We start from the raw sequence: 12,465 nt of genomic DNA, 5'->3' as shown, positions 1-12,465 counted from the left end.
TGTAAAACAACTTAGTTCATTTTATTCTGCTTTTGTTTTTAAGAAAACACATGTGAGGGTGGAACAGTCCTCCAGATCAGGAAGCATTATCGGTTTCCACTGATGTTTTATACGTACTCTGTTTTTATGTGAGACTCTAAAAGCTCAAACTCTGCATGATGCTATAAAGACATGGAAAATGACTCTTTCTTAGGGTTGGAGGAAGTGACGACTAGTGTTTTTTTGCTGGTAGTATCTGATAATCCCCCCTCCCTTTAGCTATTCTAGGCATGTTTAGTTGTCAGGCGTTGTCAGACTAAATTGCTAAAAATAATAAATAAGGGGGAGGCTGTTCTAAGGCCAGCCCTTGCCACTGTCTGTAATCTGTTTAATTTAGTTCCTAGGGAGAAAGGGCAAAAGGAACATGGTGCCATTCTCATTGAATGGTTTTTTTGTTTAAAGTGCTGACAAGAACATTGTTTGAGCTCTCCTTTTTCCCAAGCCCCAATGGGCTCACGCACCCACGTCCACTTGCAGCGTAGAGCCAGCGCTGGGGGACTCCGAGAGCAGGCTCCAATCAGTAGTTATGCTAGAGGTTAACCAGGTGATTGTGGTCTTTTGCTAGTCTTTTAATGTGGCTTTTGACAGTGGAAATATGCAGTTAGTGTGTGAGAGAGGGTGGGAGGGAGAGAATGATTATTACAGATGGGGGAGTCAGTGTGAGAAAAAAGAAATCTGTTCAGTCCTTTTCCCTAACTCATTGTTCAGAGAGTCATGTTGCTTGATGAAATTTACCACACGTTTGACGCCGGTATACCTGTGCGATTGTAACCCCCAGTGCCAGCGTGAAACTCTGCTTGGATTTGGTTCTTGACCTCTCTTTGCCTTCGGTTTTTGCTAATAATAGAACTATGTAACTTTATATAAAGTAGACCTAGCAATCTAGTACTTGTTTGTAAAGCTGTCGATCAGGAAGGAATGATTTAAATGCCTTTCCTGCCCCTTGCTGTATATTTTCCAGTGGTGGAGTGTAGGAAAACTAGGCCGTGTTTTCAGTTGTATTCTGCAGTTTGTGTTGATCCACCGAAGGGATGATTGATTTTTATATTCTTAGGTTGCTTACTGATTTTTGTATCTGAAGTTGTATCCGAAATCCCTTCCTTTTGTACAGTTTTTTATTTTTTGGGGGGGTGGGGAGGAGGTGGTCTGAATCTGACCACTGTAAGCACCAAAGAAAGAAATGGATTGGTTTTATTAGAAATTCTCCGGGGAGAAATGTCTTGGGGAAGCCTATATTAACGTAGAGCCTGGTGTTTACCTAAAGCTTTGGGATCTCAGCACTTGGACACTGCAAGCTTTGGGAATGCTTACTTTTGGACATTTCTTAAGTCACCAACCTGTCCTACTCTCTAATTTAATGAAATCATGATTTTCACTGAACTAAAGGTTCTCAAATACATAATTTAGAACACAGTCTTCAGGATTGTCCGTGCTCTCTGTATATGATAAAGTCTTGTGATTCATGTGGAATGACATATCTGGCAGTGATTTAAATCTTCAAAAGTAGCTCAGAACAGATGTAATTTGTGGTTGAGTTTAATCAGCTCCAGAAATTTGTAAAGAAAAACTTCACTTTTTGTTCAGAACCTGGGCTTTCTTTGGAGTTCAAATTCAAAGCCTTCATTAATGCGTACTCTCTGCTTTCTTCAGATAAGTGGTGAAGAAAAATAAAAGAAAAAGAAGGAGCTTCTGATTGTATAGTTGAAGCCTTAAATTGGATCAGGTTTCAAACTAAACTATAAAATATTGATTGCCATAAACTTTTAAACTTAGATGCTTTTAATAGTAGAGGCTGAAGTTTTTCACTTAAAACTGATTCCTTTGGGAGGACTAAACAGTTCCCAGATTTATGACATAAGGTTTTGGCCAATAATAGTTGTCAGATATGCCAGAAGTATATGCATATTTTTAAACAGGCATTATTAAATGTTTGCTGAGTGTCTGAATTACACATAGTACTTTGGGATATGCCTGTGGAGGCTTTTTCTTCTTACTTTCATACATTAAGGAACATACAGTCTGTTATATTTGCTATATGCCTGGCACGGGTGTTATGCAATGAAGACAGAATTAACAAAGGCCCTCATGGGCATGGAGCTTATATTCTAGTGAATGGGAGTGAGCAAGAGATAATAAACAATATAATTTATAAATACCAAAAGAAAAATAACTTGGAGTACGCAGAAAGAGAATGATGGGAGTGTATAAGCTGTTTTATATAGTGTCGACAGGGAAGCTTTTTCTTATAAGGTGATATTTGAGCAGTAGCCTGAAGGGAGTGATGGAGCAAGCCTCATGTACATCTGGGAGAAGACGACTTCAAGCAGAGGGACGAGCAAATATAAAAACCTGGAGGTTGAGAGCATAATTGACCAGCTGGGAGAATAGCAAGGAGGCCAGTTCAGCTAGAGCTGAGTGAGGTAGAGAATACTAGGAGAAGAAATCAGGGAAGGGTCCAGGAGTAGATTATATAGGGCTTGCAGGCCATATTAAGGATTTTGGACTATGCTCTGGAAATCGGAATTTGGGGATGGTTTTGAACAGATGAATGACATGATCTGATTCATAATTTAATGGGACCAGACTGGGTACTGTATTGAAAATAGATTAGGGGTGGCTGGGTGGCTCAGTCAGTTAAATGTCCGACTGTTGATTTCAGCTCAGGTCATGATCTCAGGGTCCTGGGATTGAGACCTGTGTTGGGCTCCGTTCTCTGTGTGGGAGCCTAATTGAGATTCTCTCTCTCCCTCTGCCCCCCCCATAAGCAAATCTTTTTTTAAAAAAAGGTAAGATGTTAGGGGACAAGGGTGTAAGCATGGAGATCTGTTAGGAGGCTGTTGCATTATCCAAGTGAGCGATTGATGGTGGCTTGGACCGGGGCAGTGTCAGTGGAGGTGGTCAGACTCTGACAGTTGGGTGTAGGGATGAAAGAGAGGACTCAAAGTTTTGGCCCCTTCTTCCTCCCATGTGTGTCATTTATTCTCCTCTTGGAGAGATCTGGAACGGGTTCATGGGAGAGGGGTCATTTCACCTGGACCTTGAAGGTCAGTTAGAATTTTGCTTGCTTAGGGTGGGGGCAGAGGAGAGAACATTTCAGATCAAAGAAATAGTGGAGACAAATGTCTGGAAGTAAAGTGGTAAAGGAGGTTGGGGTGAGAAATGAGGCTAGAGAAGTCTACGAGAAAAGAGTTAAGGCTAAAATGAATGAAACCCACGTTGTCTCTACTCACTTTGTGTAAGTACTACTTGTTCTGGGCAAGTAGTTATTCCCAGTGCCAGGGCCATTCATTTAGTGTGGCTTCCACACAGCATCCATGTGTGCTGGGCTCCAGAGATTCCACACGTGTATGGGAACACATGTGCCATTGGTTATTCATTGGTCAGTTTTTCCTAGTTGATCTTCAAGTTTCAAAAGTAATTTTAAAAGCAGATTGAAAGTTTGGTTTGTGATACCCAAGTAGAGATATTGAATAGACAGTTGGATATATGAATCTGGCACTCCAGGCTAGTGAAATACAATTGAGAATTATCTATAAATTGTCAGTTTATAGGTGTCATTTAAAGTTACAGAATTGGATTAGGTCAACTGAGGAGAAAAGGTAGCTAAAGAAAGCATGAGATTCACGGACTAAGCCCAGCGGCACTGCCGCAGGATGTAAAGTCTTTCCAGAGGTGTGGCCGGTGTGTAGTGTGCGTCCAGAGAGCTAAGTGAATGCCCATACGGTCGAGCCTGTGCTGAGGAAGGGCCACTCCCTCCATGGTGAGGAGGCCGTTCATGCCCTTGGTTTTATGGTGGCAGCCGGAGCTGTCAGCTCAATTAGACTTGGGTTGCAGATGCTTTCTGGCCTTCTCTTACCAGTACTGACCCTGGAGCTAGGCGAGCCTGGTCTGCCCAGGGAAGCAGGTTTGTTCCCTCAGGGAGGGGTTGCCCGAGGTAGAGGCTGACATCGGGTTAGGCTCAGAGGTGAGCCTCTGTCCGTGGGACTCTACTGCAGGGAGTGGTTGAACACAGTTCATTTAGAGCACGGGAGATAAGCAGCCCTTGAGTGGTATCTTGAGTCCTAGTTGAGGGACGTGGGTACTTACACGGCCGCAAGCAAACATGCCTACGAGTTTTGAAGGTTAAAAGTTTCCTAAAGGGATTTTATAATAACTGCTTTCCCTAACACTCTCACATATGCACACACCTAAATATGTGCACTTCCCTACCCTCTCAGTATATATACTAAGAAAAGCTTTAGAATGTTTTTTTAGTTCCTCTTGAAGATTTTTTAGCAAGTAGTAGGTAATGCTTTTCTTTGCTCAGGTATGTGTAGCATAATGCCTTGGCATAATAATTAAGAATATGAACTCTGGGATCAGATGAATATGAATTAGAACTCCAGCCCTGCCACTTACTACACTTTGGGTAAATTACTTAGTGTCTATAAGCCTAAATCCGCTCTTCTGTAAAATGGCAACAACAGCAGTGTTGATGGAGAGGGCCAATAAATAATCCCTTTATTATCTGCCTAAGTATGGAACCAACTGAAAGGCAGATTGAGATAAAAATTTTTATATATTTTCCCTCTATTAGTGAAAGATAAGGTTGAAGAATGTGGCTTCAGTGTGCCGTGATAACGGCGGTTTCTGAAACTGATCCAAAATTAGACACACTGATGAGACAGATTTACCCAGCAAATCTCTGCGGATGTAGGACAACCACAGGCGTCTCTCTGCAGAGGCATGCTGATACTGCCCAGCAGATGAAGAAAATGTGTACCTTGTGCAAGCGGGCAGATCCTGGCAGAGCAGAAGGAGCTGAGCACCATTGCTTTTTCCCAAACACGCCAGTCAAAAAACCACTAGTCTTCCTGAGAGTAGATAGAGGTCAGCGCTATAGCTGATGAATACCGGAAGTGAGGAGGATAAGCATTTATCCCTTTAAAAATACTGCTTTTTTTTTTTTTTAAATTTTTGTAACCTCTGTGCCCAGTGTGGGGCTTGAACTCACAACCCTGAGATCAAGAGTCTCATGTTCTACCAACAGAGCCAGCCAGGCACCCCCCCCCCATACCTACCTTTTAACATAATGTATGTAAATCACTTGACATTGTGCCTGTAAATACTCAGTAAACATAAGATTTGTTGTTTGCATCTGGTGGCTGCTCCGGAGCTGCTTACTGATTGAGTGTATCGCCACCAAATGTTTATAAGATAAAGGTTGTTTTTTTTTTTTAATTTCGAAAAAAATTGAAGATACACAAATATACAAGGCTAACTTAAACACCTGTGTACTCACTACCCAGAATTAACAAATGTTAGCATTTTGTAGTATTTACTTTTTCGTTATTTTATAAGAATAAAATAGTACTAATGAAATTGAAATCTCCTTTGTAACTTCCCTTCCAAGCCCACCTCAGTTTTATGCCCACTCACCAGAGGCAACTAGTAGGAGGTTTTTGGTGTGTATCCTCCATTCCATGTTTTATGGCATCTTATATTTAACAAATGACATCTTATTGTCTGTGTCTTTCAGTCACCCTCCGCCCTTTTTTTTGAGCTCTACCCAGACTAATGTATGTAGTTCACTCATTTAAACTGCTCTAGGGTATTCCATAAGAACATGTTGTATTTTATGCAAAGAATCCATTGTCTGTACTTCAGTATATACCATGTGAGTGTGGCCAAAGGGCCCAGTGACTTCTTCCATGCGTAGCATAAATACAGCCATTGGTAGGGCTGGTTGATGGGCTCACGAATGCAAGTGCCAGCAGGTTAGTGGTGTCTGCTGCTCTTATTCTTAACAGCCATGGATTCTGTGATGAAGCCATGTCATAAATTTCATGGCCTCTGCCCGTGTTTTAAAAATGGAGATCGAGTATCCTTCTTAGAGCCAGAAGCAAAATCAGGGAAAGAGAGGAGGCTGAGGGGGAACCCAGGTTTCTAGATTCCAACCACAATATTCACTTTTACTCTGAAAGAAATGGGGGTTCCTGTACTATGGTTGGATATTCCTAGTAGCTGGGCCTTCTAAAAAGTTAGTGGTCCTTTTCCTATGAAATGGTAAACCCCCTAAATGCCAGTTCTTTGAGTAAAAAGATTGTAAGTGGTTTCTAAGTGACCTTGCATCTGGAAATTGAAGAAAGGGCAAAATGAAAACCACCCCTTGAATCATGTTTGCAAAGAGAAGCGTGCCAAGTGCTCTTTTATTATTCCAGTGTCATTATAAATTTAATTGGTGTTATGTCAGCTACTTAGAGCTAATAGCATATTAAACTCCATTCTGTTTGTACCAGTTCCATGGTAACTTGGGTGTGTGTAGAGTTGGGACAAGTGGCAGCTGTGACGTCTGGTCTGTAGAGTAATTTCATCATGGTATGAGCTTCTGGATCACCCCGGATGCAGAAGTGTCACTGGGTGATGTGAGCTGACCGCCCGGTGCCCTTCAGAACACCGTGAGCCATGTGAGCAACGACCCTGGGTTGCTTGTCTGACCTGGAGGGTTAGCTTCGAGTTCGAGAACAGTAGTAATGCCCTGGTGATACTGAGAGGTGTAACTATTATTCCTTTTGTCTTTCTTAATGAAAAGAAAGCCAGTTTTTTGGGAAAGCTTTATAAATAACTCTGATACTGGAGTATATTTGTAGTTCTCCCGTCCTGCCCTCTGCTGACCTAGACAAATCAGCAGAGGAGGTGCCTGTGAGTCATGAATCTGTGCTTGTGGTGGCTTTGAGCTCTGGCTTGTTTTCACTGTCTCCCGTTCCTTTTACGGGTTTCCGGTTGCCGTATCTCTATTTTTTTAGTTGTATAAATATGTTCCTCGATTGGAAAGTAGTAATGTGATCACATAGAAATTTCCTTACCCTTGTGTATTCATTGGCTCTCCCAGAGTACCTGATTGACTCATTAATCTAAATGTTTAGTGCTTACACTGATAACATTAAAGTTAGTTTTCAGAAATTAATACGTCAGTTTATTTTACCTTGGCCAGTTTGTGTGTAATTTTCTGAGTTTTCGGGTGGAGCAAAGGCTGATTTGCTCTGAAAGTAATTCCTTAGGAGCTTGCCTTGCCATGCCTTTTTAAAAAATTTACTTAGTTATTTTGGAGAGAGAGGGAGAGAGAGAGCATGAGCAGGAGGGGCAGAGGGAGGGGGAGAGAGAATCTCAAGCAGACTCTGCTGAGTGCGGTGCCCAACATGGGGCTCGACTCGGGGCTGGATCTCACGACCTGAGCTGAAACTAAAACTCGGATGCTTAACTGACTGAGCCACCCACCATGCCTGTTTTTAAACACAGGGCTTTCATGTCCGGTCTTTTCTCCTTGTGGTACAGCATTCTGAGTTTCTGTAACAGAAAATTCGCAGTGTTGTGCAGCCATCCCCACTGTCTGATTCTAGAACATTTTCGTCCCTCCCGCCCCCCCCCCCCCCACAAAGAAACCCTTATCCATTGAGTAGTCCCTGGCCATTTCCCCTCTCTCCCAGCACCCGGCTGTCGTTAATCTGTTGTCTGTCTGTATAGATTTGCCTGTTCTGATGTTCATAAAAATGGATCATACAGCATTTGGATTTAGTATCTGGCTTCTCTCACTTAGCTCATGTTCTCAGGGTTCATCCATGTTGCAGCATGCATCAGAACTTCGGTGCTTTTTATGGCTGAACGGTATTCCCTAGTATGGGTATATCACATTCTGTCAGTTGATGGGCATTTGGGTTGTTTCCAGTTTTTGGCTATTTTCAGTGATGCTGCAGTGAACATTCAGAAGTTTTTGTCTGGGCACCTGTTTTGATTTCTCTTGAGTATATACATAGGAGTGGAATTGCTGGGTCATGTGGCAGTTTTATCTTTTAACTTCTTAAGTAACTGCCGAACTGTTGTCCACCGCAGCTGCACCATTGTACATTCCCACCAGCAGTATATGAGAGTTCTGATATCTCCACATCTTTGCCATCACCTATTTTCTGGTTTTGATTATAGTCATCCTGGTGGGTAGAAAGTAGTATCTCATTGTGCTTTAAAAAAAAAATTGGGTATTTTTTGAGAGAGCGCTTGCATGCAGACAGGGGTGGGGTGCGGTGAGGGGGAGCAGAGCGGAAGGGGGCGGCTAAAGAATTTCAAGCGGACTCTGGCACTCAGCCTGAGTGCCGAGCTCTTGGGGGGAAAGATCTCAAGACCCAGGATCATGCCCCGAGCCGAAACCGAGATGGTATCTTAACCAGCCGAGCCACCCAGGCACCCCTCATTGTGGTTTTTATTTGCATTTCCCTAAGGACTAATGAAGTTGAACGTCTTTTCTTGTGCTTATTGGACATTCATGTATCTTTTTTGGAGAAAGGCCTGTTCAGATTCTTTGCCCATCTTTTAATCATATTGTTCATCTTTTTGTTGAGTTGTAAGAAAATTGAAATTCTTGCTTTGCTTGGAGCAGAGAGTAGTTACTGAAGTGACTTCAGATGCTTGTCTCATGTAGCTCCCTGCTAGTCTTGTCCTTACAGTTGAGTCAGGCGCACCTCTACTTCCAAGAATGCGAGGTGTTGCCCTTACTTCCTCTCTGAGAAGGCACACCCTTTTCCACCTACCCCTTTATCAGGCCTACAGGGCAAACTCCAGAGTACACACTAATGGCTGGATTCTTAGCTCTTGTAAGACTAGACCAAACTAAAGACACACTGAAATAGTAAAACTTTATTTGCTCACTTGGAAGACTTGTAGTGAGAGTAGTAGTTGGCCAAAAGAGTCACAGAGTTACAAGAAGATTGTAACAGATTCCTCTGCTCTATAAAAAATAAGCACAGGGGCGCCTGGGCGGCTCAGTCGGTTAAGCATCTGCCTTCGGCTCAGGTCATGCCTGGGATTGAGTCCCATGTTGGGCTCCCTGCTCAGTGGGGAGTCTGCTTCTCTCTCTCCCTCTCTCTCTCTGTGTGCTCTCTTTCTCTCTCTAGCTCTCACTCTCTTTCAATTGAATAAATAAAAATCTTAAAAAAAAACAAAACAAAACCAAAACAAAAACCTGTCATTGAGATGAAGTTGAAGTGCTGGAGCTGAGTTATCAGATAAAGCAACCTGGAAAAATACCGAGTAGTGATGGAACCTGAAATTTCGGAGGTGGCGCAGTTGGTGGTGTCGACATGGGTATGGCTGTTGGGTGGGTAGGGCTGAGGTGGGGTGAAATAAAAATTGTGAGGGGAGGGGACGTCATGGTACTGGAAGGATCACTGACATTCTTGTTGGAGCCACGCTGAGTGGTGCAGAGGCGGTGGAGAGGAAGACAGTGAGCCAGCAGTGACTGAGGGACAGTACTCAGGATGTTGTAGATTGTGGCAACAACAGCAGGGGGGAGGCTGGGAAGGGTGATGCCACAAACTTCAAGGACCAGAGTTTTGGAGGGAAGGAGAGAAAATGGTTTGGCACTGGGCTGAATGAATGAATGGAAGAAGGATGGATGGATGGAAATTTGGGCTTTTATGAGGCCATTTCCATTGAAAGTTAAAAATCTCTGGAATCTCTGCACCTGTCAGTTTACACAGTCTATGGCAGCTTTGACGCTATGATGGCAGGTTGAGTAGTTGTGACAGAGACATCCCCACAAAGCCTAAGATACTGACTGGCTCTTTATAGAAAAAAAATCCAGTTTGCCAACTCTTATTTTTGAACAGTGGTTCTCAAAGTGTGCCTCAGAGTCACCTGGAGGGCTGTGCAAACACAGATTGCTAAGCCCTGTCCCTAGAATTTCTGATTCAGTGGGTTTGGGTTGAGGCCTGAGAGTATGCTTTTCTCACAAGTTCCTAGGAGTTGCTGATGCTGGAAAAATTTCAGGGGCCACATTTTAAGAGCCATTGCTTTAGATATTTAAGGCAGTGGTCAGGTTCCTTCTCGCTTAATTTTTTCTGAGCCACATAGCTCTGCCTCCGTCAGCTGCATATCACTTGACTTGATTTACTGACATGCTTCATCCCTTTTAAGCCTGGTGCCCCAAAATGTGATGATGCTTTGGATGTAGCCTCCTCAGCGCCATGTACCTTGGAACAGTTGGCCCTTCTGCTGGCTCTGCGCTTATCTGGGAGTTTTCTTTCTACTTTCGCTCCTGGGTTGTCTGATGGGCTGGGCTTTCTCTGGGACTTAAAGGAGGCTCATGTGTTAGGGAGGGCACCACTGGTATTGATCACTCAAACCCTAGGGGGACCAAGGGGAGGAAGTAAGAATCCTTCTCTCCACACCCCCTCCACCAGTGTGTTTTCTGCCGTAAGGCGTTGAGTCGTGTCGAGGTTTGTCTCGGGCGCACTGAGCATGCAGTCACAGGTGGGATTTGGGAGTCTGACCCCACACAGTAGCAGTGTCAGAATCTCTCTGCAGGTAAGAGAACACCTGGGAGAAAAACAAGGTCAGTGTCCAGCCAAACCACATCTTTTGGCAGAGGAACTTTTGAAAGCAGTTTCTGAAAGTTGCAGAGACAGTAACTCCTTAGAGTTCTCTTAGATTCTCCTGTTCCATGCCTAAAACTGCGTTTTCATTCTTTGAGCTTGTCTCCCAGCTTTGTTCCCTTATTGCCTAGTTATATCCTTTCTTTTTTTTTTTCTAAAGATTTTATTTATTTGACAGAGCCCAAGCAGGGGGAGCAGTCGAGGGAGAGGGAGAAGCAGGCTTCCCGCTGAGCAGAACCCTGGGATCACGACCCGAGCTAAAAGGCAGACACTTAGCCACCGGAGCCACCCGGTGCCCCGCCTAGTTGTGTCCTTACGGTGAGGTGGGCGCACCCTGACGTTTCCCAAGTAGACGCGTCTGTGGGCCAGTCAGTCCCTTAGCTTTCCGTTCCGGTGGGCGTGGCCCGTCTTTCCCGCCCTGCTGAGTGCTCGCCCGTTCACTTGCACTTTCAGAGCCCGGCACTGCTTCTGCTTGCTGCACTTCTGCCGTCTCGGTCTCATTTCCCTTCCTCACTTCTCTCATTAGGACTCCTCATTGCCTTTCTTACTTTCTCTTCCCCCTTTTTCTCTGTGCCTTCATCACATTTACCCCCCCGTCTGCCAAGATACGCCTTCTCAGCCTTCGGTGAATTCTTGGCCTCTTGCTAAACTTCCCCAGTGTGGGCAGCTGGCACCCTCTGGCCATTTTAGAGTTCTGCAAACTGAGAGAGCATGGGAATCAGGGAGGCTCTGGGTTTTTAATTTGGGAGCTGTAGGAGCGACAGTGAGAGGTGGCCTCGGCTTCACGTGTTTTGATTAAGAGTAGAGCTTGCAGCTGGCAGCGGTCCACAGAAGTTGGCAGCCGTGGATTCAGCATAAGGGAGAAGTGTGTGGCCAAGATAGGTCAAAGTCAGGATCTGAAACATGGGACTCAGAGCAGAGGGTCTCTGAGCACCGAGCTCACAGAACATCAGGGGTGGAAGGGAGTCAAGATGCGCATTTCTGCTGCCCCTGTAGCCTGGGTTGGAGGCATGGGACAAGCCAGAAGTTCTGCTTTTATCCACCGTGTCTCCCCCATCCCTTCCCCCAGCTCTGTTTCACCTGTCTTGTTTGTTTTGTCTTTGAGACAGGAGTTCATTTGAAGAAAAACTTCTGTGTCCTAAAGAATAATAATGGGGGAGTGAGGATACTGATATTGTCCAAATCCTCATTTTACAAATGGGGAAATAGAGGATGAGAGAGGAAAGCTACTTTCTATACCCTAAGAAATGGCACACAGGAAAAATATTAGAGAAAAGAGGGAAACAAAGTCCCTAAGGAAAAAAGTCTATAGAGATAGCATCACAAGATGAATTACCTCAGCGGTCTATTTGAGAGATTATGTCATGTCAGAAAAGTTCTAGAGACTGGAGCCTCTTTCCTTCATGGGAGGTCATAAAGGGAACACGGGCCCCTCAGCCTGACTCCCAGAAAGAAGAACCTCAGGCTGGTGAGCAGTAACTGCAACAATGTCATTTCCCTGGCCAGGCCGAGCCCCACAGGAAACCTCAGAATTTCACTCCAGAACAAGGCCCACAGGAATGTCGCTGCACCCAGACCTCTGTGGTTTGAGTCCACTGGAGAATTTCCTAGGGGAAAGCTTCTGAGGGAGATTGTTCAGCAAGACAGAAAAATGCTGCAGTGAGGCCAATTCCTGGGACTGTTGCTGGAAAGGTGTGGGTTTGAAAGGCCCCCTGGAGTTTACAGAGCAGTCATAATCCCCTTGTAGCTCACAGCAGCCCTGGCCAACCTCCGAGCACTTTCTCAAGGATTTCCAACTCCAGGACATGGGAAATTGGGATAGTTTGTTTTACAGTTTTACAAGTTGATCTAATAAAGGGCTTGACCCTTAGGGCCTGTTCTGTTTGTGGAAGCAAGCCTCTGATTTTCCCAGGAACATCAGTGAGGGTTGAGTTTTAGACCTATGTTTACCTAGGGGCAGAGGTTAGGAGGCATTGTTCCAAACTGAAAATCATCTTGAAGGAGATGGTCATTTTCTGCCTTT

General features: G+C 44.4%; 1 protein-coding gene across 2 annotated transcripts in view; it reads left to right on the top strand.

The window, feature by feature from the left end:
• PFDN1 (prefoldin subunit 1) overlaps positions 1–12,465 on the top strand; it is a 65,841-nt gene that overhangs the window by 46,591 nt on the left and 6,785 nt on the right. The gene's annotated exons all lie outside the window — the stretch shown is intronic.

This window comes from Ursus arctos, unplaced genomic scaffold, assembly GCF_023065955.2.
Source record: "Ursus arctos isolate Adak ecotype North America unplaced genomic scaffold, UrsArc2.0 scaffold_5, whole genome shotgun sequence".
NCBI classification, from domain to species: domain Eukaryota; kingdom Metazoa; phylum Chordata; class Mammalia; order Carnivora; family Ursidae; genus Ursus; species Ursus arctos.
This window is presented reverse-complemented; position numbering and strand designations above follow the sequence as displayed.